The sequence below is a fragment of the Salmo salar genome, unplaced genomic scaffold, assembly GCF_965601325.2.
Source record: "Salmo salar unplaced genomic scaffold, fSalSal1 ptg000347l, whole genome shotgun sequence".
In the NCBI taxonomy this organism is placed as follows: domain Eukaryota; kingdom Metazoa; phylum Chordata; class Actinopteri; order Salmoniformes; family Salmonidae; genus Salmo; species Salmo salar.
Genome location: NW_027675356.1, coordinates 1,689,949 through 1,696,071, shown reverse-complemented (window position 1 = coordinate 1,696,071; position 6,123 = coordinate 1,689,949).

The window sequence follows — 6,123 nt, the reverse complement described above, 5'->3', positions numbered from 1 at the left end:
TCTAATGAGAGCTGCTGGTTGTAACATTACAGATTCTAATGAGAGCTGCTGGTTGTAACATTAGATATTCTAATGAGAGCTGCTCGTTGTCACATTAGATATTCTAATGCGAGCTGCTGGTTGTAACAGAGATTCTAATGAGAGCTGCTGGTTATAACATTAGATATTGTAATGAGAGCTGCTGGTTGTAACAGAGATTCTAATGAGAGCTGCTGGTTGTAACATTAGAGATTCTAATGAGAGCTGCTGGTTGTAACATTAGAGATTCTAATGAGAGCTGCTGGTTGTAACCTTAGAGATTCTAATGAGAGCTGCTGGTTGTAACAGAGATTCTAATGAGAGCTGCTGGTTGTAACAGAGATTCTAATGAGAGCTGCTGGTTGTAACAGAGATTCTAATGAGAGCTGCTGGTTGTAACAGAGATTCTAATGAGAGCTGCTGGTTGTAACAGAGATTCTAATGAGAGCTGCTCGTTGTAACAGAGATTCTAATGAGAGCTGCTGGTTGTAACAGAGATTCTAATGAGAGCTGCTGGTGGTAACAGAGATTCTAATGAGAGCTGATGCTTGTAACAGAGATTCTAATGAGAGCTGCTGCTTGTAACAGAGATTCTAATGAGAGCTGCTGGTTGTAACAGAGATTGTAATGAGAGCTGCTGGTTGTTCGATTAGAGATTATAATGAGAGCTGCTGGTTTTAACATTAGAGATTTTAATGAGAGCTGCTGGTTGTAACAGAGATTCTAATGAGAGCTGCTGGTTGTAACAGAGATTCTAATGAGATCTGCTGGTTGTAACAGAGATTCTAATGAGATCTGCTGGTTGTAACAGAGATTCTAATGAGAGCTGCTGGTTGTAACAGAGATTCTAATGAGAGCTGCTGGTTGTAACAGAGATTCTAATGAGAGCTGCTGGTTGTAACAGAGATTCTAATGAGAGCTGCTGGTTGTAATAGAGATTCTAATGAGAGCTGTTGGTTATAACATTAGAGATTCTAATGAGAGCTTCTGGTTGTAACATTAGAGATTCTAATGAGAGCTGCTGATTGTAACATTAGATATTCTAATGAGAGCTGCTGGTTGTAACATTAGAGATTCTAATGAGAGCTGCTGGTTGTAACAGAGATTCTAATGAGAGCTGCTGCTTGTAACAGAGATTCTAATGAGAGCTGCTGCTTGTAACAGAGATTCTAATGAGAGCTGCTGCTTGTTACATTAGAGATTATAATGAGAGCTGCTGGTTGTAACATTTTACTCTAATGAGAGCTGCTGGTTGTAACAGAGATTCTAAAGAGAGCTGCTGGTTGTAACATTAGAGATTCTAATGAGAGCTGCTTGTTGTAACATTAGAGATTCTAATGAGAGCTGCTGGTTGTAACAGAGATTCTATTGAGAGCTGCTGGTTGTAACAGAGATTCTAATGAGAGCTGCTGGTTGTAACAGAGATTCTAATGAGAGCTGCTGGTTGTAACAGAGATTCTAATGAGAGCTGCTGGTTGTAACATTACAGATTCTAATGAGAGCTGCTGGTTGTAACATTAGATATTCTAATGAGAGCTGCTCGTTGTCACATTAGATATTCTAATGCGAGCTGCTGGTTGTAACAGAGATTCTAATGAGAGCTGCTGGTTATAACATTAGATATTGTAATGAGAGCTGCTGGTTGTAACAGAGATTCTAATGAGAGCTGCTGGTTGTAACATTAGAGATTCTAATGATAGCTGCTGGTTGTAACATTAGAGATTCTAATGAGAGCTGCTGGTTGTAACAGAGATTCTAATGAGAGCTGCTGGTTGTAACAGAGATTCTAATGAGAGCTGCTGGTTGTAACAGAGATTCTAATGAGAGCTGCTGGTTGTAACAGAGATTCGAATGAGAGCTGCTGGTTGTAACAGAGATTCTAATGAGAGCTGCTGCTTGTAACAGAGATTCTAATGAGAGCTGCTGCTTGTAACAGAGATTCTAATGAGAGCTGCTGGTTGTAACAGAGATTGTAATGAGAGCTGCTGGTTGTTCGATTAGAGATTATAATGAGAGCTGCTGGTTTTAACATTAGAGACTCTAATGAGAGCTGCTGGTTGTAACAGAGATTCTAAAGAGAGCTGCGGGTTGTAACATTAGAGATTCTAATGAGAGCTGCTGGTTGTAACAGAGATTATAATGAGAGCTGCTGGTTGTAACAGAGATTCTAATGAGATCTGCTGGTTGTAACAGAGATTCTAATGAGATCTGCTGGTTGTAACAGAGATTCTAATGAGAGCTGCTGGTTGAAACAGATATTCTAATGAGAGCTGCTGGTTGTAACAGAGATTCTAATGAGAGCTGCTGGTTGTAACATTAGAGATTGTAATGAGAGCTGCTGGTTGTAACAGAGATTCTAATGAGAGCTGTTGGTTATAACATTAGAGATTCTAATGAGAGCTTCTGGTTGTAACATTAGAGATTCTAATGAGAGCTGCTGGTTGTAACATTAGAGATTCTAATGAGAGCTGCTGATTGTAACATTAGATATTCTAATGAGAGCTGCTGGTTGTAACATTAGAGATTCTAATGAGAGCTGCTGGTTGTAACAGAGATTCTAATGAGAGCTGCTGCTTGTAACAGAGATTCTAATGAGAGCTGCTGCTTGTAACAGAGATTCTAATGAGAGCTGCTGCTTGTTACATTAGAGATTATAATGAGAGCTGCTGGTTGTAACATTTTACTCTAATGAGAGCTGCTGGTTGTAACAGAGATTCTAAAGAGAGCTGCTGGTTGTAACATTAGAGATTCTAATGAGAGCTGCTTGTTGTAACATTAGAGATTCTAATGAGAGCTGCTGGTTGTAACAGAGATTCTAATGAGAGCTGCTGGTTGTAACAGAGATTCTAATGAGAGCTGCTGGTTTTAACATTACAGATTCTAATGAGAGCTGCTGGTTGTAACATTAGATATTCTAATGAGAGCTGCTCGTTGTCACATTAGATATTCTAATGCGAGCTGCTGGTTGTAACAGAGATTCTAATGAGAGCTGCTGGTTATAACATTAGATATTGTAATGAGAGCTGCTGGTTGTAACAGAGATTCTAATGAGAGCTGCTGGTTGTAACATTAGAGATTCTAATGAGAGCTGCTGGTTGTAACATTAGAGATTCTAATGAGAGCTGCTGGTTGTAACAGAGATTCTAATGAGAGCTGCTGATTGTAACAGAGATTCTAATGAGAGCTGCTGGTTGTAACAGAGATTCTAATGAGAGCTGCTGGTTGTAACAGAGATTCTAATGAGAGCTGCTGGTTGTAACAGAGATTCGAATGAGAGCTGCTGGTTGTAACAGAGATTCTAATGAGAGCTGCTGCTTGTAACAGAGATTCTAATGAGAGCTGCTGCTTGTAACAGAGATTCTAATGAGAGCTGCTGGTTGTAACAGAGATTGTAAAGAGAGCTGCTGGTTGTTCGATTAGAGATTATAATGAGAGCTGCTGGTTTTAACATTAGAGACTCTAATGAGAGCTGCTGGTTGTAACAGAGATTCTAAAGAGAGCTGCGGGTTGTAACATTAGAGATTCTAATGAGAGCTGCTGGTTGTAACAGAGATTATAATGAGAGCTGCTGGTTGTAACAGAGATTCTAATGAGATCTGCTGGTTGTAACAGAGATTCTAATGAGATCTGCTGGTTGTAACAGAGATTCTAATGAGAGCTGCTGGTTGAAACAGATATTCTAATGAGAGCTGCTGGTTGTAACAGAGATTCTAATGAGAGCTGCTGGTTGTAACAGAGATTCTAATGAGAGCTGCTGGTTGTAACAGAGATTCTAATGAGAGCTGCTGCTTGTAACAGAGATTCTAATGAGAGCTGCTGGTTGTTACATTAGATATTATAATGAGAGCTGCTGGTTGTAACATTAGAGACTCTAATGAGAGCTGCTGGTTGTAACAGAGATTCTAAAGAGAGCTGCTGGTTGTAACATTAGAGATTCTAATGAGAGCTGCTTGTTGTAACATTAGAGATTCTAATGAGAGCTGCTGGTTGTAACAGAGATTCTATTGAGAGCTGCTGGTTGTAACAGAGATTCTAATGAGAGCTGCTGGTTGTAACATAGATTCTAATGAGAGCTGCTGGTTGTAACATTAGAGATTCTAATGAGAGCTGCTGATTGTAACATTAGATATTCTAATGAGAGCTGCTGGTTGTAACATTAGAGATTCTAATGAGAGCTGTTGGTTGTAACAGAGATTCTAATGAGAGCTGCTGCTTGTAACAGAGATTCTAATTAGAGCTGCTGCTTGTAACAGAGATTCTAATGAGAGCTGCTGGTTGTTACATTAGAGATTATAATGAGAGCTGCTGGTTGTAACATTAGACTCTAAAGAGAGCTGCTGGTTGTAACATTAGAGATTCTAATGAGAGCTGCTTGTTGTAACATTAGAGATTCTAATGAGAGCTGCTGGTTGTAACAGAGATTATATTGAGAGCTGCTGGTTGTAACAGAGATTCTAATGAGAGCTGCTGGTTGTAACAGAGATTCTAATGAGAGCTGCTGGTTGTAACAGAGATTCTAATGAGAGCTGCTGGTTGTAACATTAGAGATTCTAATGAGAGCTGCTGGTTGTAACAGAGATTCTAATGAGAGCTGCTGGTTGTAACAGAGATTCTAATGAGAGCTGCTGGTTGTAACAGAGATTCTAATGAGAGCTGCTGGTTGTAACAGAGATTCTAATGAGAGCTGCTGCTTGTAACAGAGATTCTAATGAGAGCTGCTGCTTGTAACAGAGATTGTAATGAGAGCTGCTGGTTGTTCGATTAGAGATTATAATGAGAGCTGCTGGTTTTAACATTAGAGACTCTAATGAGAGCTGCTGGTTGTAACAGAGATTCTAAAGAGAGCTGCGGGTTGTAACATTAGAGATTCTAATGAGAGCTGCTGGTTGTAACAGAGATTGTAATGAGAGCTGCTGGTTGTTCGATTAGAGATTATAATGAGAGCTGCTGGTTGTAACAGAGATTCTAATGAGATCTGCTGGTTGTAACAGAGATTCTAATGAGATCTGCTGGTTGTAACAGAGATTCTAATGAGAGCTGCTGGTTGAAACAGAGATTCTAATGAGAGCTGCTGGTTGTAACAGAGATTCTAATGAGAGCTGCTGGTTGTAACAGAGATTCTAATGAGAGCTGCTGCTTGTAACAGAGATTCTAATGAGAGCTGCTGGTTGTTACATTAGAGATTATAATGAGAGCTGCTGGTTGTAACATTAGAGACTCTAATGAGAGCTGCTGGTTGTAACAGAGATTCTAAAGAGAGCTGCTGGTTGTAACATTAGAGATTCTAATGAGAGCTGCTTGTTGTAACATTAGAGATTCTAATGAGAGCTGCTGGTTGTAACAGAGATTATATTGAGAGCTGCTGGTTGTAACAGAGATTCTAATGAGAGCTGCTGGTTGTAACATAGATTCTAATGAGAGCTGCTGGTTGTAACATTAGAGATTCTAATGAGAGCTGCTGATTGTAACATTAGATATTCTAATGAGAGCTGCTGGTTGTAACATTAGAGATTCTAATGAGAGCTGTTGGTTGTAACAGAGATTCTAATGAGAGCTGCTGCTTGTAACAGAGATTCTAATGAGAGCTGCTGCTTGTAACAGAGATTCTAATGAGAGCTGCTGGTTGTTACATTAGAGATTATAATGAGAGCTGCTGGTTGTAACATTAGACTCTAAAGAGAGCTGCTGGTTGTAACATTAGAGATTCTAATGAGAGCTGCTTGTTGTAACATTAGAGATTCTAATGAGAGCTGCTGGTTGTAACAGAGATTATATTGAGAGCTGCTGGTTGTAACAGAGATTCTAATGAGAGCTGCTGGTTGTAACAGAGATTCTAATGAGAGCTGCTGGTTGTAACAGAGATTCTAATGAGAGCTGCTGGTTGTAACAGAGATTCTAATGAGAGCTGCTGGTTGTAACATTAGAGATTCTAATGAGAGCTGCTGGTTGTAACATTAGAGATTCTAATGAGAGCTGCTGGTTGTAACATTAGAGATTCTAATGAGAGCTGCTGGTTGTAACAGAGATTCTAATGAGAGCTGCTGGTTGTAACAGAGATTCTAATGAGAGCTGCTGGTTGTAACAGAGATTCTAATGAGAGCTGCT